Here is a 24,835-nt window from a genome sequence, read left to right on the forward strand (position 1 = left end):
CAAGAAAAATTCTAACATCTTTTTGACAATTTGGAATAGGCAACTTGGAGATGACTTCAACTTTTGATCTATCAACTTTAATCCCATCCCCCGAAATTGATGTCCCAAAACAATACCTTCAGTAAACATCATAAAGCATTTTTCATGACTCAATGAAAGGTTTGTTTCTTTACACCTTATAAGGACTTTTTCCAAATTCTCTAATGCCTCTTCAAATGAATTACCATAAACTGTAAAATCATCCATACAAACCTCTACACAATCATGGATTAGATCAGAAAAGATTCCTAGTACTACCCTTTGAAATGTTGCGGGTGCATTACATAATCCAAAAGGAAGTACTCGGTAAGCAAAAGTTCCCCATGGACAGGTAAATGTGGTCTTATCTTGATCTTCAGGTGCTACCTGAATTTGATTATAGCCATTAAAACCATCCAAAAATGAAAAATACTTTTTGCCTGCTAAAGTATCTAATACCTGATCGATAAAGGGTAAAGGAAAGTGATCCTTCAAAGTTTCTTTATTCAATTCCCTGTAATCAATGCATACCCTCCATTTACCATTCTTTTTAGGTACTATAACCAAAGGAGAAACCCATCGGCTATCTGAAATTGGATAAATGAAGTTTACATTGAGTAGTTTTTGGAGCTCTTCTTTCACTATCTCCCTAAGGTTTGGATTCATCCTTCTCTGAGGTTATCTGATTGGTCTACTGTTTTCCTCGATATAGATGTGATGAATGCAAGTCTTAGGGACAATACCTTTCATATCGGTATACTCCCATGCAAATGCAGTAGAATGTTTTTGCAAGATTTTGGTTAGCTCTCCTTGTTGTGATTTTTCCAAGTTTTTGTTGATATTCAATGTTTTACCTGGAAAGATCTCAATGGCGGAACTACCAAACTCTTCCATAGAGAAAAGAGACATTTGTTTAGATGATAGATACTTAATATCAGAATCTAACTGAAATTGTATGTGGTCATATTCTGAAGATGTTTCAAAGTTTTCTAATGTGTTCAGAATTTGACTATCTTCACTGATTTCAGAAATGGTAAAGACAGGTTGTATAGTATCCTCATCATCAACCCACTCATTATCTCCTATTTCTGTAATTGCTTTTGCTGGAGGATACAGATTGAATTTCTTTGTCGAATTACCATAAGAAATATACATATCCCCAGACCTACAACTGATAAAAGCATCAATTGTGGCTAGCCAAGGTCTTCCTAAGATGAGAGGGTGTCCTCCTAAATTACTTTTGGGAGTTAAAATCATGAAATCTATTGGATATTCCCAAGAGTCTAAGGAGACCGAAATGTCTTCTAATACACCATCTGGTTTGATAATTTATCGATCTGCAAGTTGCAGTAAAGTAGGTGTAAAAAGAAGATTAGGAAGTTTTAGCTGTTCCATAGTCTGTCTACTCATAATGTTGATAGCAGCCCCTAAATCAATCAAAGTATTTGGAATTTCTACCCCAATGATATGTGTTTTGAAATTGGACTACTGGGATCTACATACTTCTGGGGGTTGACTCTTTTTCTTTTTCTTTTTGAGTGCTTGGGTTTTGAAGAGATACTTCAGAACCTTTATTGGCTTCAAGAGAATCTTCCTCAGAAATGCTTTGCTTTTGAGAATCTATAGAAGGCTTATCTAAAACTCTACCAGATCTGAGTTGTACATCATTGAGAGGAACAATCATATAGGTAGGAAATTGTTGTCCTTCTACCATGTAAGAATTTTGAGGGTTTTTATTGTTGGGGTTCGACAATGGCTGGGAAGGTAGTTGGTTTGTCTTATGTTGGAACGGAAGCAAGATTTGAGAATTTGGATTCTGTTGAGAAGGTTGTTGTTGTTGTGGAAATGGCAATGATAGTTGTGGATTTTGATTTGGAAGTTGTGGAGCTTGTTGATTTTGAAAAGATGGAGGATATTGATAAAATTGAGAAAATCTCCCATAAGGATTTTGCATACCTTGTACCCATGATTGAAAAGGATTTTGAGGTTGGGACCAAGGTTGTTGCCAAGGATTCCAATTTGTTGGGGGTTGAAAATTCATAGAGTTGTTAAACCCTTGGTTTTGTTACCCCTGCCAAGGTCTCCTTGCAACAAAACAGAGAGACTCAATTGAATTTGGATCTTTTTGAAAGACAACTTTGAGCCCATGAATTGAAGGACAATCCTTGGTCTCATGGTTTTCTGAACAAATCACACATGTTCTACAACTTTTGCATCCAAGGGACATTCCCTTAGAGCATGTTTCTTTCTACATTTTGGGCAAAAGATGGCCAAAGCTTCAGCTTCAGCTTTCTGCTTGTTTTGTATTTTAAGGGTGTCTAGTTGCTCACTAAGACTCCCTAAGATATCAGTTTTGAATTCATCAAGCATGTTGCCAATCTCAGCCCTACTTATTGATCCAGTTGCAGATTTGTTTGCTCTAATGAGAGAAGGATCTCTAGGCCCTTTTCCAGTTTTATATTTTCCCCTTGAGAGATGGACACATAGATCTGCTATATCATGAAATGGAAGTTGAGATATATCTCCTTTTCCCATCATGTTCAAAATATCTATCCATTCATCTCTAATGGCTTTTAATAGAAGGGCTTTCAAGGTTTTCTCATCTAAGTTATTCATTTTTGCTCTTTTCAGGTTGTATTGAAATCTTTCAAGTAAATCCTCTAAGTTTTCATCTTCTCTTTGCACCATTTTGAATACCTCATCCTTGTGATTGGTGGGCATACAATAGTCCAGGTATCTATCCAAAAATGTTTGTTTCATATCATTCCAAGTCTTAATGGATTGAGTGACTAATCCCATGAACCATTTCAAAGCAGCTCCTTTCAATGTTGAAGGAAACAATTTGAGTTTTTGAGAGTCTTCCAGATAATCATAAGTTCGACACACGACTTCAAACTCAAATAGAAATGTTTCAGGATCCTCATTTCTTAACCCATGAAAGTTTGGGAGGACAAATGGTGAAATGTTTTTCATTGTTGCTCGCAAATCCTCATCAACTATAGGAAATCCGAATGAGTTATCTCCATCCCTATTTCCCCCATTGTTACCTCTACCTCCTCCATTGTTTCCTCCTCCTCCTCCTCTACCTCTACCTCTACCGAATCCGTTTACTACTTCCTCTGCCATGATAGTTTCCTCAGAGACTTCAGAGTCCTCTGGTTCCTCTACTAATGGCGAACGAGGAGGAATTTATCCCTCTTCTTCTTCAGGTGATTCTACTTCTTCAATTACAATGTTTTTTCCTGTAGAAGTAAAGAAAGGGTCTTTTCCTAATTCAGATTTGATGGATGGTGTGGGAGAGTCTCCTAATTCAACTACTGCCTCTTGAATTCCATGAATCCTAAGGCTAGGAGTGTAAGTTGGAGATGATGGAGGTGTCTCTTGTTTATTCCTTGAAGTAGATGGAGTTGTAAAAATCGAACTCTTGGCCCTAGCTAAAAACCTTCCCCTAGAATCTCTTACTCTATGCATGTCATTTTTTATTTTTCTTCAAGTCAGGATAATAATTCTCTTTCTGATCTTCCAGGTCACTCTAGGTGCAAGAAGAGAGCATACTCAAGAAATTATTACCAATAACTCTCTCTTTTCTGATCCTCCAGATCACACTAGGTGCAAGAGGAGAGCATACTTTGAGAAGTTATCAAATTTTCCTTGAAATTTTCTTGTTTTTTTTTTTGAGAAATTGGCTACCTTGTTTCACTTCCTTGGCAACGGCACCAAAATGATTGGTCAATTTAGTGTGTCCTAAATTGCTATTTAAAATGTCAATCCGAGAGTCGTAAACTGCTAAAGTGAAGTGCACTGTATATGCAAGATAACTGATTTCTTAGTTCTTTGTCGTTTTTGAGTTTTTGGTTTGTTTTTGGGTTTATCTTCTGTGGATTCCCTAGTGTGAGATGGCAAAATTGAAAGTCAAGTATGGATGGTAATGGTGATTTCTACAATGATTTTCCAAACTTTAAAGTTCTCAGAAAGAAGGTTTCAAACTCACTGTGATGAAATCAATTCTCAAAAGAAAATAAAAATGCACCAAAACAGTGAACTAGTGACAATGAAGCCCAATATCCTTACTGATTTATAAAAAGAAAATAAAAACTGAACTCAAAGCAACTCAAAGACTGAAAGCAAAGCAAAGTAAATCACACTACTTCAACCCACATTCTGACCCTTGACCTTTCGACTCGCTCCGGCTATATGAAGTAATCATAAACAAGCTGAGTAATATGATATCTAAATTGCAGGAAATCAAATTGCATAAAATGAAACTAAGATTTAACTACTCATTCATATTTCAATTCCTGAAAATGACATAAGTAATTTAATCACTATCTTGCAGAAAACTAAACTAAATCATACTACATCAAGTACTATTCTGATTCGTCACTAATTGAGTCACTTGGCTATAGGAAGGAAATCATAAACAGATGAGTAATATGATATCTAAGTTGCAGAAAAGTAAATAAGCAAAGCAAAACTGAAAGAAATGACAATGCTGGAATTAAAACTTAGTAAATGAATCAACAGAAAGGACAAGATGATCTCATGTCAGTAGTCATTAAAACTATGTAATTTGCCTGGGCTGCCTACAAGAACCTGAAAGAAAAAGACTGATCAGCTAGCAACCATGAGAAAGCATAAAAGAAAAGATGAGCAGCAGTTAGTATAAATATTAGGAAATATATACATAAGCAATTGATTATAAAAGCAGTAACATAATGAAAGAAATTGAGAAACTATATAGTAGATACAGAGCCTTGGTGTATAGGGGCCCTCTGCAACCTCGGCCAATCAATACTCAGTCACAAATGGAACTCAAGAATGTTGTCTTCTCATATATTAAAGTGCAGCAAAAACATAGAACTAGAGCACGGCACAGTGGGCTCGTAAACACAATCAAGATTACATATGAAAGCTAACTATCAAGCATATGATAACGCGTTATTTATAAGTGAAAATGCTATAACTGATTCCTAGATTCTACGCTGCCAAACAGACACGTAAATCTCCACGGCTTGAGATCTAGCGGTATGGTAATCATGACAGATAAATCCATGGAGTGGTGGCTGCTCGATTCGGTTCACGGGTTGATCCATAGGGGTTAGCACACCTCCAGAGATTGAGGATCTTGCCACACAAAACTTCATGTGGGCAAAACAGAGCCGTGCCATTGCAAAACTCTTGGTTTGACCACTCCTTTGACCGTCTTTGACCATGGCTGTTTGTGAGTGATTCGGCTCAACCAAGTGGACACACTCCATGTACATGTCATTTGCAGCTTGCCCATGTGGCTGGATTCTCCATTGGACGCCTGTAACATAGTCTTTAACGAAATGGCTGCAGAAACTTGAGCTGGCTGCGGAAAGTGACAAGTTTCCGCAGCTGATTGAACAAAAATCTAAATCAAATAGCAGTCACAAACATAGTTAGGAAACCATTTTAAGCTCTTTTTAGACTAAATATGCAATGATTTGACAGCTTGGTGGATCAAGTAAATGGAAAAGAAGGCTGAAAAGGTATATAGGGAAGATGCAGGTTTGGGACTCAACAATACCTATTGAAACTACTGCGATACATGGTACCTCTTGAGGAATTTTACATCCTCAACATCCTTACCATGGTGTTAATGATGTTGATGATGTCCCCTGGATGAAGAACTAGAATGATACCCATACATACCATTGCTCCTGTCATTTGTATCCAATGATCTGCCACCTCTGACTATGTTCCCTCTATCCAACCTGTATCTTGATCGAGACCTGCTACCATAGGTCCCATTAGTCTTCTCTTCCTGTTCTTGATTAATGCTCACCCGTCCCTATCTCTGCAAGTCTGACAAACTCTGAAGGATCACTGCATTGACCTTTGTCTGCTTTTCCTGAGCCCTTGCAAGTATTTCCCCAGCCTCAACCAACCTGTAATTTTCGACCTTGCAACTTTTGAGATTTTCCCTAAAACTCCTCAATGTATCTACTATATCAGGAGAATATTCATCTCTTTGCTACTTAACTGATATGTAGGGATAGTCACATGAACCGTAGTCCACCATTTTTCTCGTCATCTCTGATTCTCTTCTTCCTGCAAGCATGCCATGTCAGATAAACTAAATATATACCATAATCAAAATCATACCTCAATGACGCTGAGGTGAGGCTTATCTCATCTAAAATTCAGTCCAAATTAGCACAATACATGTATAATCATAGTCATATAAATATTTCAACATCATGCATAATAAATACCAACTACACACAATGACCTCATGCACGAAAACCATTACCATTATAATGCATGCCTAACAACGTGCATCTAGCCTATCCAGTCCAAGTATTTGAACTACACTCTAATACCAATCTATCACCACCCTTCCAAAATTTACCCACTTTCACCAGGATGTTAGGGTAAACATGAGTTGAGGGCTATTATTACATGACTCAACTCCTTATGTATGGTTAAGGAAGTGGAATCAACAAACCAAAACTTTACTGACTTCCCTTAGGTGCTACAAGAACCCCAGGAGCTAAACAACCACTCCAAGTATCCAAACCCCGAGTTAAATTTCTCTTTTAGTGATCTAGAGCCCCAGTCTCTCCCATGACAAGGAAATCTAGTGACTGTAACCCTCCAGTCACATGGATAACCCTACTTCCCAACCAATGCGGTTTAGATTTCCTAGTTCTTAGCATGTGACCCCTGAATCTGAGGCACTTTTTCAAGGCTAGTGTCTAGACCCCTACCTAGAACTTGATAGAAATTTCCAGAATGATAAGTAAATAAATGACAAAGAAAAAATTAGAAATTTGAACCACATACTTGACCTACCCAGGCCTAGCCATGACAGATATTTCGTCAAACACTTTGAGAACATATAACCTACATGCAATGTGTTGAAAAGGCAAGAAGAAAATCCTAATTTAATTTTGTCCTTGAATTAAATTGGAAATAAAATTGTAATTCCACATCTCATTACAACTTGTATTAGTTAACTAAGTCAATTTGACTTAGTTGGTTTAGTCAATTTGAGTTAAGAGTCTAACTAGAGTCATGTAGAGTGTCTCCTATATTATAGGAGCCTTGGTTGAGTTTATTTTGAGTTGTAATTAATTAATTCAGTCTAACTGAGTTAAATTTAGTTAAACTAGTTCCAACTAATGGAGGAACCAGTGGGAGGTCTAGTAGTGTGGTGTTTCCTGGAGTGAAATGTCGTGCTACCTAAAGTGCATGTGGTGCTTCTTGAAGTACAATGTGGTGTTGTCTGAAGTGCAGTGTGGTGTTGCCTGAAGTACAGTGTGGTATGCCTGAAGTGCAGTGTGGTGCTTCCTGAAGCACAGTGTGGTGCCACCTGAAGTGAAGTGTTGTGCTACCTACAATGATCAACCAGTAAACTGGAGATTCACTCATAATTAACTCATGCATCTCATATCAAAGAAAGACCTAGTTGAGATTTAAGTTCAGGGGCAATGTACTATTAGTTGTATAATCACCTGAATTGTACAGGTGGTGCATGTAGTTAGAGGAAGGCCTATGAGGATTGCACAATTCATAAAAAAAGAATTTCCCAATTAAATAGGGGCTAATCCCTTGAGGAAAAACACAAGGAAATAAGGACTCGGGCAAGCATAAAATTGGTTATGTATTGGCCAAAGGTTTTCTAGGAAGTAGTGGGTCAAATATAGATAGTGCAGAGGTTGCTCGGGCTTGAGAAACTCACTGTAATCTTCTCATATTATCTGACTAATGTAATATACATATAGAAAGATTTTTTAGTCGTGGCTTTCCCAAGGAAATCATTGTGTTATGTGTTGATTGAATTCTTTCTCTTGTATGCTTCATGATTTCGCGACCGTTTAATTGTTTCCACTGATGAGTAGAGTATATTCAAGTCAATTGTTTTAGCATATTACAATTAGCAGTTTGAATCTACAAGGAATTTCTACATGGTATCGAAGTTGAAATCACTATAGAAGAGGAGAATATGAGTTTGTCTTTTGCAGGTGAAATCGAATTTGCAGTATCATACTTCAGAGCCAACACGATGTTGTTATATAAATTGAGGCTTGAATATGCCCTTGCGTTTATTTTGAACTATATTGCTTGGAAGAACAAGATGGAGGCAGTGTTGGAAGACAACGTGCTTAAGGAATTCATAGACAAAGATATTCTTAAGCCTTCAACAGCTGATGCTCAAGGTTTGGCATAGTAGAGAAAATGTGTGGCAAAGGCGAGAAGAATTATCCTAGAAGGAGTTTGAGATCATACTGTCTAGAACCTCCATGGTAAGGAGACTCCATATGTGATGTGGAAGGCCTTGAAAGACCTGTTTCAAAACAACAATGACCATAGGAAGCTGGCACTGAAAGACAAGCTTATAAAAATCAAGATGGAGAAGGGTGACACAATACCGAAGTACTTGACCAAGTTCACCCAATCTTTGGATTAGCTTGGAAGTGCTGGTGTTACAGTTGCTAAAGAGTATCTAGTGAGCCTAACACTTCTAGGCCTTCCCAAGAGCTGACACAACTACCAGGACTTAGTTAACGAGAGGGAGAAGCTACCAGAGTGGGAGTGTTTGTGGTCTGACTTGGTGCAAGAAGAGATTCAATAGAACACCAGAGATGGATCCTCTTCCAAGCATGATGATGAGGAGAACTATGCCTTAGTTGGAAAGGCGAAGAAAGGGAAGTGGAAGTCATCCCATTACAAATCAACTTCTAGTCAGGGCGGTAAGAAGAATGACATGTCGAATATTAAGTGTTTTCACTGTCACAAGTTGGGACACTTTGCCATGAAGTGTCCACACAAGAAGGCCGACAAGAATCCCTCAGGAGGAGCAGCAGGTGAAGCTCTTGCTTCACAATTCGAGTTGGATTTCACCCTCATCGCTTGCATGGTGACATCGGTGATGGGTAGTGTATGGTACCTGCATAGTGGATCCTCATTTCATATTATTGGAAACAAAGAGTTCTTCAATGACTTGGAGGAGAAGAACCTCCAGATGCACATTGAAATGGGAGATGATGGTAGGTATAGCGTGACCAACATAGGTACTGTTACCTTTCAGAGGGAGTCTGGTTCTCCTATCACATTAAAAGATGTCATGTATGTTCCAAGTTTGAAAAATAATTTGGTTTCAGTTGCCATGTTAGAGGACCATGGCTACGATGTGATATTTAGCAAGGAAATGGCTTTCCTTCGTCACATAGCCTTAAGGCAAGTGAAGCGGATCAAGGTTTAGGTGAAGAACCTCTAAAAATTGGATGTAGAAGATTGTGCTGCTTTGAGCATAAAAGCAGAGAAGGTGTAGAGCTGAGACATCGATGAGTTGTGGCATAGAAGATTGGGTCACTTGCACCACAGAACTTTGAATATCATGTAACAAATTTCCATAGGACTTCCCAAGGGTACACCAGAGCAGAGTGACACATGCAAAGGGTGTACATTAGGGAAGTAAACCAAAGCTACCTTTCATGATAAAGAAAATCGAGTGAAAGCGATCCTTGAAAGATTTCACTCAGATGTGTGTGGACCGTTCTTGATAGCCTCCATGACCAAACACATGTATTATGTAATATTTGTAGATGATTTTTCTTGTAAGTGTTGGATTTTCTTCATGCAGAAGAAAGATCAGATGTTCACTAAGCTTTTTGAATTTAAAGCACTTGTCGAGAAAGATATTGGTAGGAAAGTTAAAGCTCTCATAAGCGATAACAGTGGAGAATATGTGTTGAATTAATTCAAGAACTTCTGTGCATCAGAAGGCATTCGACGAGAGTTAATAACACCCTATAACCCACAACAGAATGGGGTGGTTGAAAGGAAGAACAAAAGTTTTGTGGGAGCTGCATAGGCGAGGTTACATGATCAAGGCCTACAGTTGCACTTGTGGCATGAAGCATGCAACAAAATTGTTTATGTGCAGAACAAAGGTCCTCATCAAATTCTCAGGATGAGTACACCAGAAGAAGCTTTTTCAGGCAAGAAACCAGATGTGGCACACTTCAGGATCTTTGGTTCATAATTCTACTGTCATGTTACCAAGGATGAATTGGAATAGCTAGAGCCAACAACTAAATTGGGGATATTTTTGGGGTACACTGACACACCTCACAACTATTGGGTGTACCTGCCATTTCACAGGGTGATAGTGGCCATCTCACAGGACGACAATGGTTCATAGAGATGTGAAGTTTGATGAAGAGAAGGCCGTGAGATGTTCCCTTGAGAGGGAGCTTCAATTGCATGGATAAAATGAGCTTTTAGCTTGTAAGGAAGAACCTCAGGATGATGTGGAGTAGCTACATGCAGAGGAGTAGAGAGTGGAAACACCCACTCATGCAGAGACTTCTAGAGATGAAAGGAAGTGCACCAAAGAGGCTAACATACTGATGCATGATGCTAGAGAGAATTTGGAAGCACCCACATCACAACGCAGATACAGGAGGTCACCAGATCGATACACTGGCTACATGGCTCTAATGAGTGAGAATGTAGAGGTTGAGCCATCCTCATGTGAGGAAGCAGTGCAACAACCAGAATGCGTTGATGCCATGGTTGAGGAGTATGACTCGGTTATCATAAAAAATGTTTGAGAAGTAGTCCCAAGACAAGCAGGCAAGTTAATGGTAAGTTCCAGATGGATTTACAAGGTAAATAAAGCAACATATGGGAGTGTGGAGAAACATAAGGCCAAATTTGTGGCCAAGTGGGTTCTCTCAGGTGGAGGGAATCGATTATGAGGAGAACTTTGCTCCGGTAGAAAGCTACTCTCCAATCAAATATATTCTAGCACTTTCAGCGCAAATGGCATGGAAGATACATCAGATGGATATGAAGATAACATTTCTCGACAATGTGATTTAGTAAGAGGTGTATATTAAGAATCCGGAAGGATTTGAGACCTTCAATAGAGAGTCACATGTGTGCAGACTCAAGCGAGCATTGTATGGAATAAAACAAGCACCTCGTGCTTGGTACACGAGGATTAACAACTATTTTACCAGGTTGGGCTTCACCAAAAGTGAAGCAGATGCAAACCTTTACCATATTGTGGTTGAAGGTAAATTGTTGATTATAATATTATATGTCGATGATTGATTCTAATAGCTGATGAGAAGCTAATAAAATCTTTCAAAGAGGATCTTGCAAGAGAATTCGAGATGAAGGACTTGGGGCTCATGCATTATTTCCTTGGTATGGAAGTATGGCAAGGAGATAGGGAATTGTTTGTCTCTCAGGGAAAGTATGCCAACAATATACTGAAGAAGTTCCACATGCAGAGAAGCAAACCCATGGAGACTCCTCTAGAATGTAATTGGAGGAAGGAAGATGTTACTTCAAGTGAAGTAGTGGAGGCTACTATTTACAGGCATCTTGTGGGTTCACTTATGTATTTGGTGAACACACAACCAGACATATGCTTTGCAGTTAACGATCTTATTCAAGCAATGGATAAGCCAACCAAATTCTATTGGAAGGCAACTAAACATGTGTTGAGATACCTTAAAGGCACCACTTAGTTTGGTCTTTGGTACAAACAGACAGAGGGAGTGAAGCTTTAAGGCTTCACAGATGCAGATTGGGTAGGGAGTCCATCCGACAGGAAGAGCACATCAGGGGGAATCTTCAGTATTGGGTCAACAACAGTTTCTTGGTACAACAGGAAGCAGAGATCAGTTGCACTTAGTTCAACAAAAGCATAATAATTGGATGCTAGTCAAGCAACTTGTGAGGCTATATGGATGAGGAAGATCATTGTTGGGTTATTTGGTTAGCAGATGGATCCTACAATGATTTACTGTGACAATTAGAGTTGTATCAAACTCTCTGAGAATCCAGTTTTTCATGATCGGTCCAAGCATATCGACATCTGGTATCACCATCTACGAGATTGTGTGCAGAGGAGAATCATGTTGCCGAAGTACATTCCTATAGAGGAACATGATGCATATATTTTGACAAAGGCATTATCAAGATGAAAATTCGAGTTTCATAGAAGCAGGATCAAGGTAGCAGATAATCCCTTTCTTGTTGAGAGCGAGTTTTGAAAATGCAACAATAAAATCCTAATTTAATTTTTTCCTTGAATTAAATTGGGAATTAAATTGTAATTCCACATCTCATGACAACTTGTATTAGTTAACTAAGTTAATTTGACTTAGTTAGCTTAGTTAATTCAAGTTGAGGGTATAACTAGAGTCATGTAGAGTGTATCCTACATTATTGGAGCCCTGATTGAGTTTGTTTTGAGTTGTAATTAATTAATTTAGTTTAACTGGGTTAAAGTCGGTTAAAACTAGTTCCTAATGATGGAGGAACTAGTGGAAGGTCTATTAGTGCGGTGTTGCTTGCAGTCGAGTGTGGTGCTTCCTGAAGTTTAGTGTGGTGTTGCATGAATTACAATGTGGTGATGCCTGAAGTGCAGTGTGGTGTTGCCTTAAGTATAGTGTGGTGGTGCCTGAAATGCAGTGTGGTGTTGTCTGAAGCACAGGGTGGTGCTGCGTGAAGTGCAATGAGGTGCTACCTACAGTGATCAACTAGTAAACTAAAGATTCACTCATAATTAATTTATGCATGTCAGATTGGAGTTTAGGGACAATGTACTATCAGTTGTATAATCATCCAAATTGTACAGGTGGTGCATGTAGTCAGAGGAAGGCCTATGAGGATTGCACAATTCATAATTGATGAATTTCACAATTAAATAGGGGCTAATTCCTTGAGGACCAACACAAGGAAATAAGGACTTGGGCAAGTAGAAAATTGGTTAAGTATTGGCCAAGCCTTGTCTAAGAAGAAGTGAGATAGATAAAGATAGTGTAGAGGTTGCTCGGGCTTGAGAAAAGCATTGTAATCTTCTCATATTTTCTGACTAATGTAATATATATATATATAGCAGGGCTTTTTAGATGTGGCTTTCCCCAAGAAACCATTATTTTATGTGTTGATTGATTTCTTTCTCTTGTATTCTTCGTGATTTCACGATCGTTTAATTGTTTCCTCTGATGATTAGAGTAGATTCAAGTCAATTGTTTTAGCATATTACAATTAGCAGTTTGAATCTACAAGGAATTTCTACATGATGAATGCATATCTGAACATGGGGATTTTATACTTATCTGAGAATCATCAGGAAGGTCTAATGCCCTCTCAGTATAGTTACAATAACATCTATTAGGTCATGCATTCAATAACCATTCATTACCAATCAAAACATGATAAAAGCCATAACTGGAATCTTTCATAAAACCATGCTTATAACCAACATATAACCAGATAAATAACAATGATATAACAACCATTAAAGCCACATAATAAAATGTAGAATTACTCGTGAAATACAAGTGGAAACTTACTCTTATTAACATATGCAAAAGCTAACAAAGTCAGGGACTTCCATGTACATCCCGACCATATATTGGGCTAAACCAAATCTTTCTTTCAACCAATCATCCCTGTCCTATATCCCAAGCATGAATGTGAGATCTCATGGGAAAACCAAAACATAAACAACCAAGGGAATATAAAGGTTAAACCACCTCCACCCTCACATTATCGTGATCTCACCTAAACAGGTCCTGAGATCACAAAACCAAACCAAGCTTGGATGCATCATAATTCCTTCACCATCTCTTAATAAATTTTCCTGTCTCCACTTACTTGTTGAGGGATTCTCGAAAAAAACCATCTCCATGCCCATCCCTTTGGATTTTCCTAAGACCACCTCACTCGGATCCAAAACCTTCGGCAATCCAAAGCTCCACCAAGAATGAATCCCATCACACCATGGCTATCCACAAATGTCAAAACAAGGCTAAAACCACTGTCACACATGGAAAAACCCATGCCAATGACAACAAGAGAACCAAATACACACGTGCATATACCATGCATACACAAACCAACTAGGAAATCAACCATGCAACTTTTTCCCTGCAAGTATTCATGTTGAAGTTGCTTGATCCAAGTTTTCCTTGCTTGATCCTTGCTTTCCTTTGCTTTATGTGTCCTTCCTTTGCTTGCTTCCTCCTCTTGGTGCTCTTCTCCTCTATGAAACCAATTCCAAAAATAAATTGACAAAATGGCCCCAAACAGATGTTCTAATGCCTCTAATTTCTTCATTTTCCCTCTATTTTCCTTCAATTTCCTCCTCACATGCAATCTATGACCTTTCACTTTCCTTTTCTCCTAATTTCCTTTATTTTCATAAATAAATGCCAATTAATGTATTTTTGTGTTTTTAATGCCTTTTCCAATCCCCCCTTAGCCATAATAAACAACAAGTGATTCCCACTAGGATGTTTTTCCCAACATTCAACTTTGTATAACTGTCCCATGACCTTGGTCTTATTTTGACTAAATTAACTTTATTACATGAAATTTTAACTCTTGGTTGTTACAATTGGTTTCTAGATAGATAACAATCGAATTGAAATTCATTTGACTAAAATTAGTTGTAGATAGAAATATGGGACCTGTGCATGAATCCATTTCTCCACCTACAATTCCTTCTTTAATTCCAGCCTCTTTTGGAATTGTCATTATCTCTTTATCTTTTACCTTTTAAAATTTCTCTGCATTTACACTAGTAGCAATTGTTACCAACTGAATTCTAGATTTCTTGGGTTGCATGTAGAAATTCTCACTGTAGATTAATCTGATTATGCAATGTACTAAAGCAAAATACTTAATCTACTTCTACAATCAAACTTGCGGAAGCTTAATTGATTTGAGCAAGATCAAACAGAACACATATAATAGAGAAGAAGAATCAATACACATGAAACACAGAAGAATACTCTTGGGAAAGCCTCAGCTAAAAACCCCGCTATCTGTATTATCATACAAGTGGAAATATCTCAGGATTACACAAAGCTTTAGCTCTCACAGTTATCCAGCTCTCAGTACAACCCCTCACTACTGCTCATAGACAAAATAGACAACACATATGCCTTTCCCTCTGTCCTCCAAGCCTCCTATTTCCTTGCGTTGTTCCTCTGGGATGATTCTCCTTCAACCAAGTGGAACACTGCTCTTACACACTGTAAAACTGCGCAATCCTCAAGGAATGAATTCCTTCTGCATGCAAGAGATTTTCTTATAGAAAATTCTTGCAACTGATAGTACACTGTCCCTACCTTTAATCTCAACTGGGTCTTTGTCTGAATTGACATGCATGAGTTATTTATGAGAGAATATTCAGTTATTTGGAGTACACTAGTTTCATGCATGCATGCATTAACTAACCGAACTCACAATTAGTTCCTCAAACTGTTTGGAACTAATTTAACTAGACTTAACTCAGTTAACTGAGCTAGCTAATTACAACTCAAATAGAACTCATCCTTATCTCCTTAATTAAGGGATAACTTCCTGAATCAAAGGGATAACTGTTGCATGACTTCACAAAGACTTCATGTTTTAATTTCTCCAACTAATTAACTCAAGATGAACTAATTAATTATTTTTCAAATAGTTGGTGAGACTAAATTCGAATTTTAATTCAAGGACAAATTAAAATTGGAATATTCTGAAATGTTATTTTTAGCATTTCTTATTGCTATTTTCAACACTCCCTCTCAACAAGAAAGGGATTATTTGCCACCCCGATCCTGTCTCTATGGAACTCGAATTTACACTTCGACAATGCCTTAGTAAAAATGTCATCATCTTGCTCCTCGGTCAAAATATACTGCAACAACATGATCCTCCTCACCACACAGTATCTAAGATGATGAAACCAAATGTCGATATGCTTGGACCTGTCATGAAATACTGGATTCTCAGAGAGTTTGATACAAATCTGATTATCACAATAGATCACAGTTGGATCCATCCTCTGATCAAATAAACCAACTAGAGTTTTCCGCATCCAAATGGCTTCACATGCTGCAGGACTTGCAGCCATGTATTCAGCCTATGTTGAGCTGAGTGCAACTGACCTCTGTTTCCTTCTGTACCAAGAAAATGCAGCTGAACCAAGGTTGAAAATTCCCCCTGATGTGCTCTTACGATCTGATGGACTCCCTGCCCAATCTGCATCTGTGAAGCCTTGTAGCTTCACTCCCTCTGTCCGTTTGTACCATAATCCATACTGAGATGTGCCTTTGAGGTATCTCAAAACATGCTTAGCCACCTTCCAAAACAGCTTGGTAGGCTGAACCATAGTTTGACTCAGCTGGTTCACCGCATAGCACAAATATGGTTGTGTGTTCACTATGTACATCAGTGAACCCACAAGTTGCCGATACACATTAGCTTCTATTACTTCTCCTGAAGTAGCATCCTCCTTCCTCCAGTTACCTGCTAGAGGAGTCTGCATGGGTTTGCACTTCTCCATGTGGAATCTCCTGAGTATCTCATTGGCATACTTTCCTTGAGACACAAACACTTCCCCATCCTTCTGCTACACTTCCATTCCTAGAAAGTAGTGCATGAGACCCACGTCTTTCATCTCGAACTCTCTTGCAAGGTCCTCCTTGTAAGACATGATCAACTGATCATCACCTGTCAATATCAGATCATCAACATAAAGAACAACGATCAACTGCTTATCTTCCGCGATGATGTGGTATAAGTTCGCATCCGCTTCACTCTTTGTGAAGCCCAACCCGGTGAAGTAGTTGTCAATCCTAGTGTACCAAGCACGAGGTGCTTGCTTCAGCCCGTACAAATTTCTCTTGAGGCGGCACACATGCGACTCACAATCGAAGGTCTCAAAACCTTCCGGCTGCTCTATGTACACCTCTTCCTCAATCTTTCCATTGAGGAATGCAGTCTTCACATCCATCTAATGGATCTTCCAACCCATCTGTGCTGATAGTGCCAACATCGATCTAATAGATGAGTACCTTGCTACAGGAGCAAAAGTCTCATCATAGTTGATCCCCTCGACCTGTGAGAAACCACGGGCAACAAATCTTTCCTTATGTTTCTCCACACTACCATCAGCAGCTTGCTTTACCTTGTAAAGCCAACGGGAACTCACAACTGACTTGTTCTCCGGTCTTGGAACCACATCCCAAACACTGTTCTGAACTATGGAGTCATACTCCTCCACCATAGCATCAACCCAAATCGGCTGCTGCACTGCTTCCTCAAAGGAAGATGGCTCGGTCTCAACACATTCCCCAACAATGGCCATGTACCCAGTGTACCTATTAGGTGACCTCCTTTGTCTACGCTGAGAAGATGGTTCTCCCACATTCTCTCTCGCATTCGAAAACAATCTGTCAGCTTCTCTCGTGCGCTTCCACCCATCTATGGAAGACTGCTTGAGTGGATGTCGCCACTCCTGGAACCTCTACATGTGGCTGCTTCGTATTAGTCTGAGGCTCCTCCTCCTTAGGAACCAAAAGTTCCTCCAAAACCAGTAGTTGGAGCTCCCTCTCAAGGGAAACTCGCATGGCCTTTTGCTCATCAAACTTAAGATCTTTGTGAACCACTGTCCTCCGACTGGTAGAGAAATACACTCGATAGTTGTGGGGTGTATCAGTGTACCCCACAAGTATCCCCAACTCTGCTGTCGACTCAAGTTTCTTCTGGGCATCCTTGGTCACATGGAAATATACCAATGAGCCAAAGATCCTGAAGTGACCCACATCTGGTCTCTTCCCGGAGAAAGCTTCCTTTGGTGTCTTCATCCCAAGTATGCGATGTGGGCTTCTATTCTATAAATAGACCACTGCGTTACATGCCTCAGCCCACAAATTAAGTGGTAGGCCTTGGTCATGCAACAACGCCTGAGCTACCCCCACAATTGTTCTGTTCTTCCTCTCGGCCACCCCATTCTGTTGTGGGTTATGAGGTGCCGTCAACTCCCGTTTAATTCCTTCTGCAGCACAGAAGTCCTTAAACTCTTGAGAGACATACTCTCCACCATTGTCACTTCTCAAGGCCCTGATCTTCTTCCCTGATTCTTTCTCAACCAAAGCTTTGAACTCACAAAACTTTGAGAAGGTTTGATCCTTCTTCTGCATGAAATAGATCCAACATTTACGAGAAAAATCATCAATGAAACTCACATAATACCTTTGTTTCATGATGGAGGCTGTCGAGAATGGTCCACAAACATCTGTATGAACTCTCTCCAATATTGCTTTAGCTCGACTGTCTCGATCATGAAAGGAATACTTGGCGTACTTTCCTAAGGTACAACCTTTGCATGTGTCTACTTGCTCAAGTTTACCTTTGGGAAGTCCTGTAGAAATCTGTTGCATTATCTTCAAGGCACCATGATGCAAGTGGCCCAACCGCCTATGCCATAACTTGCCAATGTCTTGGCTTTGCACCAATTCTGCTTTCAAATTCAATGTAGCACAATCATCTACCTCCAACTTGTAGAGATTCTTCACTCGAATCCCAATCCTCTTGGTCTGATCTGTGGCTATGTGTCTCAGGAACGCCTTTCCTTTACTGAAGACTACATCATAGCCTTTGTCTTCCAACATTGCGACCGATGCCAAGTTCTTCTTGAGTCCAGGCACATACTTTACATCAGTCAGGGTGAGAGGAGCTCCATGATCCCTTTGAAAAACAACGTACCTTCACCTAAAACATGGTAATTTCCATCATCGCCCTTCTCTATGCGCATCTTGAGGTCTTTCTCCTCCAAGGTACTGAATAAACTCTTATCGTCGGTCATGTGGAATGCGGCTCCACTGTCCAGATACCAAACACAACCCACCATCGATGAAACCATGCATGCGATGAGGGTAAAGTCCAATTCGAACTGAGAGGCCAGTGCCTCACCTTCTGATCCTTTCGAGGATCCCTTCTTGGATTTCTTCAATGGGCAATTAGTTGCATAATGGCCCACCTCATGACAATTAAAGCATCTCACTTTAGATTTGTCAATCTTTTTCCCTCCATGGGAAGAACTCAATTTGGAATGGGAAGCCTTCCCTTTCCCTTTCCTTGCCTTACTTGCTAAGGCTAGATTTTCTTCATCATCATGCTTAGATGAAGAACCATCCTCCTGATCTCCTCCTGCATCAGATTTGACCATAGTCATTCCCAATCTGACAGTTTCTCTCTTCCATTCACTAAGTCTTGGTAGCTATTCCAGCTCTTTGGAAGACCGAGGAGAGCAATGCTCACCATATCATCATCGACTGTCGTTATTCCCACACTACCAAGCTCATCTCTGCAGGTGGTGAGCTTGTTCAGATATGTAGAAATAATGTCGCCTTTTTCACACTTGATTTTCCAAAGCTTGTCCTTGAGCGCCAGCTTCCTCTGGTCGCTATTGTTCTGATATAGGTCCTTCAGTGTCTTCCACATTGAAAATGGAGTCTCCTTCCCACGGAGACTCGAGACAATATGGTCTCGAACTCCCTCCAAAAGAATCCTTCTCACCTTCGCCACACACTTCTTCCATTCAACCAATTCTTGGGCATTTGCTGTTGTCGGCTTGGGGATTTCTTGATCAATGAAATCCTTCAAACCATTGTCTTCTAATACCGCTTCCATGCTATGTAATTCGAGCTACCATCCAATGCATACTCAGTTTCAAGCCATTGAATGCAATTGGTGAACTTTGAGGTGTGATAAGAAATCGATTTTGTACCTGCAATCAAGAACTTCAAACTTCGAATCTTTTCTCTTCTCAGTATGCTGTTCATAACTCTGATAACCTTTGCTCCGATACCATGTAGAAATTCTCACTGTAGATTAATTTGATTATGCAATGTACTAAAGCAAAATACTTAATCTACTTCTACAATCAAACTTGCGGAACCTTAATCGATTTGAGCAAGATCAAACAGAACACGTATAATAAAGAAGAAGAATCAATACACATGAAACACCGAAGAATACTCTGGGGAAAGCCTCAACTAAAAACCCCGCTATCTGTATTATCATACAAGTGGAAATATCTCAGGATTACACAAAGCTTTAGCTCTCACGTCTATCCAACTCTCAGTACAATCCCTCACTGCAGCTCATAGACAGAATAGACAACACATATGCCTTTCCCTGTGTCCTCCAAGCCTCCTATTTCCTTGCATTGTTCCTCTGGGATGATTCACCTTCAACCAAGCGGAACACTGCTCTTACACACTGTAAAACTGCACAATCCTTAAGGAATGAATTCCTTCTCCATGCAAGAGATTTTCTTATAGGAAAATTCTTGCAACTGATAGTACAATGTCCCTGCCTTTAATCTCAACTGGGTCTTTGTCTGAATTGACATGCATGAGTTATTTATGAGAGAATATTCAGTTATATGGAGTACTCTAGTTTCATGCATGCATGCATTAACTAACTGAATTCACAATTAGTTCCTCAAATTGTTTGGAACTAATTTAACTGGACTTAATTCAGTTCATTGAGCTAACCAATTACAACTCAAATACAACTCATCCTTATCTCCTTAATTAAGGGATAACTTTCTGAATCAAAGGGTTATTAACTGTTGCATGACTTCACAAAGTCTTCATGTTTGAATTTCTCCAACTAATTAACTCAAGATGAATTAATTAATTATTTTTCAAACAATTGGTGAGACTAAATTCGAATTTTAATTCAAGGACAAATTAAAATTGGAATATTCTGAAATGCTATTTTTAGCATTTCTTGTTGCTATTTTTAACATTGCATTTCGTTCAACACATTTTGCGCTTGCTCAAATAACTCTTCATTGGCCCTTTGGAAGGCAGTGTCTTCATCATCATCACTTCTTCCTTTCATGATGTGATCTTCCTCATCAACATTTGCGTCACTTGATTTTCTCTTTAATGAACTCAACCAAGGGATGCCACCCACAATATCTATCATATGTCCAATAACTTGACCTATTTCTTCAACTGCATGAGATAGATTCTCTACAACTGAGCTTACTCCATTTGTACTTCCACGGTCATATCTTCCTTGGATACCTGTATATTACTTGTATTTTCATTACTTTGAAGTCAAGTGTCAATATTGACTAGTTTTCCCATTTAAGGGTTTGACACATTTACATAGCTTGACAAACCTACTTGTTTCCTTAAATAAGATATTATGTGTAATGGATGATATTTCTAAGGAGAGTACTTTTCTAATCCATACTATATTGAGTCCTTTTCATTGATCTCCAATGTATATTTATGTCTAATTATGAAAGATAATATTTCCAAAGGCATTATGATTAGTGAGTTTATACGTTTTGAGAGAAAATGAAGATAATTTACATGCAACCTTTGTCTTGGAACTTATAAGGCAAAGAGTTGGGGTGTAAAATGAAAAACAATCTATATATGTAGCATAACCCTTTGACGTCTTTCCCTGGTATAATGCTTTAGTTCACCTATCATATTCCTTTTTATTCTCATTTTTATCCTTTAACCCTTCTAATAGTCTTTCATTGATTAAGTACTCAGGTTAATTGAACAACATCAAATGTATCAAATATATACAATGTCTAAAGAAATGAGAAGATGGAGTTGTACATAGGTCTAAGTAAATACTTCGAACCAAGTAACCTAGGAAATTAATTGTAATCTCCCCGGGTTTACCGTTATTTCTCTTAAGCACATAAATATGACCTCATCCATCTTGGAATCATCAAAACATCCAAAAATAACAACCATAAGTGAAATCATAGTTCGAACTAGTGGTTTAAATAATTTAGTTGACATGAGAAACTCTACCTTTGATATCTCATTGGGGTTTTCAAATAAGCCTCACAGAAAATTCAAATTTTCGTCTTCAACCCACATTATGCACTCCTCACTTAATTCCTTAATAGTAATATTCTTTCTAGAGACATGCAATTTCAACATTTTAACTATAGCTTCTTCAAATATTTCAAAGAATACTTGCACATTTAAATGACACATAACATTTCAGGTAGATTGGTCAAAGTGTTCATAAAAAAAAGATTGTATCATGGTTAAATTGAACAATTAATAAGACAACTCGAAGTAATCCAACTTTAAACAAGTAGGTCTGTGAGCTAAAATGCTCAATGCCAAGTTCTAACTTAGTTCTAAGGGTATGTATATCAACATTTTCTACATGGGTATCCTAAATTTGAGCAAGTATATTAACAAAAACTTAGTTTGAATTTTCAACAACCATTTCTACTTGTGAAAGCTATGGAACATTGCTAAAGATTACCATTCGAGAGTAATAATAAAGCTTGGTAGACTTACCATTTTCTTTAGACATCACTTAGTTTATCTTTACCATTTTCCTAAAATTGTGCAAGGTGAGAGCGATAATTTCAATGCAATAATCAACTATAAAGGTAAAAATACGGGTTTAAACTCGTAAATTTAGTTAATAAAGGTAAGGTGACAAATTAATGTGAAAGACTTACATTTAAATTTCATTCATAAGATGGGAATGATTCTAACCATCGGATGCATTGAACCAATTTCTTGGCTTAACTACAACGTTGATTGATTTCTGAAAAGATGTAAAGACCATCAATCTAGTTGCGTCTTCGCCGTCACATCATATCAGATGGCCAGAGGCCCGTTAACTTCATATCATATCGCAAGAGGCCCGTTAATTTTTGAAAAAATTACACATATACAATCGACTTTCTACAAAAAAAAAAAAAAAACATTAAGAATATATTGAAAATTACACACATGGTTTAACGGATGGTGTCTCGCCCAAGTAATATTGGATGCACATGTATATTCGTAATCCAAATCAATTTTTAATTGAAAATATATTCGGGACGATGACATTGCTATGGGTTAAATGTCCACATGATTTGCATTTATATGTATAAATGTATTTTTATTTTATATTTATGTTGATAGGTGTTATATATAGTGAGGTTTGACGTAGTTTAACTATTCGACAATTTTTCCTTAGTTTTTTGCACCCTCTTCTCGTCGGCGACTATCTTTCGGCAACCTTGAATTTGTCTATGACATTGTTTGTCTATTTCATCACGGCCTCCGCTCCCTGACTCTGTTGTCATCTCCCATCGTTTTCCAACGTTCGTTCTCTGACACCCATTCACATCCATGTTTCTACCATGCCATGGATCCATCGAATCCAATTTGAATTTAAAATTTGAAATACTTGCGGGGTTGAAAGTTGAATTATCTAAATTTGAAATTTGAATCTCATCATTGTTTACCCGATTCATCAGCTAATGACAAGAGTGGTTTGCTCCGTTACTTGTTGACTTGATGTCCGTTGTTGAAATTGTAGCAATAAAAGGCTTGTGACTTAGTCAAACAGAGAAATTTGAATTACCACATCAACATGATGACTTGGATAGTTAGTTGGAGTGACATGGCTTTATATCATACTTAAATCAGTAAATTCAAGTTTATAGGTTAGAAGTAGAGTTTTGCATGAGTTTAATTCTAAAATCTAGCAAGTTAGTGGAGTTATTGTTATTTAAACTCATTTATCTGAGCTTTAGTCATGAATAAAGTCAATAGGAGTTCAGTTGAGTAGTTGTAACAATTGTTAACTCACTGATCTCTCAGTTAACTAATCAATTTACTAAAAATTTCCCTAGTCATGCATGCAATTCGAATTGCCTAGTTGAGTGGAGGGAAAATGCATAATTTTATTTATTGTTGTATACTAGTTGAGTGTACAAGTTTTGCATTGGAGCAGGTGATCAATTCCTTTAGGATTTGCGCAAGGAAATAGGGAATTTCCCTATCTTTTAGGAGCTAATTTCCTCAAGGATTGCGTAAAGAAATAGGAGGAAGGATGAGGCCTATTTTGGCTAAGCATTGGTTAGAGCAGGTCAGAGAGTAGGAGATCAGAATTGCAGTGCAGGGTGTGCTTCATGACTGAAGCAATCATTGTAATTGATCGATATTCTCATTTGAATTAATGCAAAATAGAGGAGGGTTTTTTCCCAATTGGGTTCCCTAGTAAAATCATTGCGTTCATTGTGTTTTAATTGTTGCATGTTATTTCACGCGTTTCTATTGTATGTTTTCCCTTTCACAACTTGAGTAGAAGAAATTTGTGTCTATTATTTTCAGTTCGAATTCATTAGCAGTTGCAAAGTTCTTGCCATTTCTACATCCTCCAGGGCGAGCTTTGTTGTGAACTCTCGTGTCAGGATCATTTATGTGATTGGCATGCCCACATTGCCAACTCCGACCACTATGATTTTCATTCTATGTTTGAGTGGGACGACGAATAAATGCTCTATATCGGTTTGAAGAAGACATTTGCGATCTCTACGACCAATTTCACAGTGGCTTGGAGGCCATTTCTAGTGTTGTAGTTTTTCCAACGTTGGTGCTAGTTGTTGTTGTTCTTAGCCCCTTTGTAGGCCTTAGCTTCAACCATGCCTATTGACTGAATTTGTTGCAGAGGAGTTGAGTTTGTAAAGGGGAGGAGTTAAACAAGATATGGGGAACACATTTGACCGGGGATCGAGTGTTGCTACAAATGTAGTTCTCTAAACTTGCAAAGACAACCATGTTATTCATGGGATTCATTGACATATGTTTTGTGTCTCTGGGTACTTTTGGTGTTTGGTGTGTGGGTACTTCAATTATTTAATTTATAGTTATTAGGTAAAAATCAAGGCATCATGAGGATTCTTGTTAGAACAAGGATATTTCTAAGAAACCTTGGCTTCGGTGAGTTTATCTAGACGACGAAGTTGGAAATTTGAAGGGGCAAAAGCAAAATTAATTAGCTTCACAAAGTTTTGTTTAACTACAGTTTTTATTTGCCACAATGTAGTTATATTTGTTCTTTGTTGAAACTACGTTGTGGTAATTCCCTATGATGGTGGTGACAACTCCTTGTACTTTGCAACAACTCCTTTGTAGCAACCCGTTTTTAGCTTATTGCAAAAATAAAGTATTGTATATATGGAAATTAATATTTATAAAAA

This window comes from Pinus tabuliformis, chromosome 5_1, assembly GCF_031772625.1.
Source record: "Pinus tabuliformis cultivar Carrire ecotype Pingquan chromosome 5_1, CPIR1, whole genome shotgun sequence".
NCBI lineage: Eukaryota > Viridiplantae > Streptophyta > Pinopsida > Pinales > Pinaceae > Pinus > Pinus tabuliformis.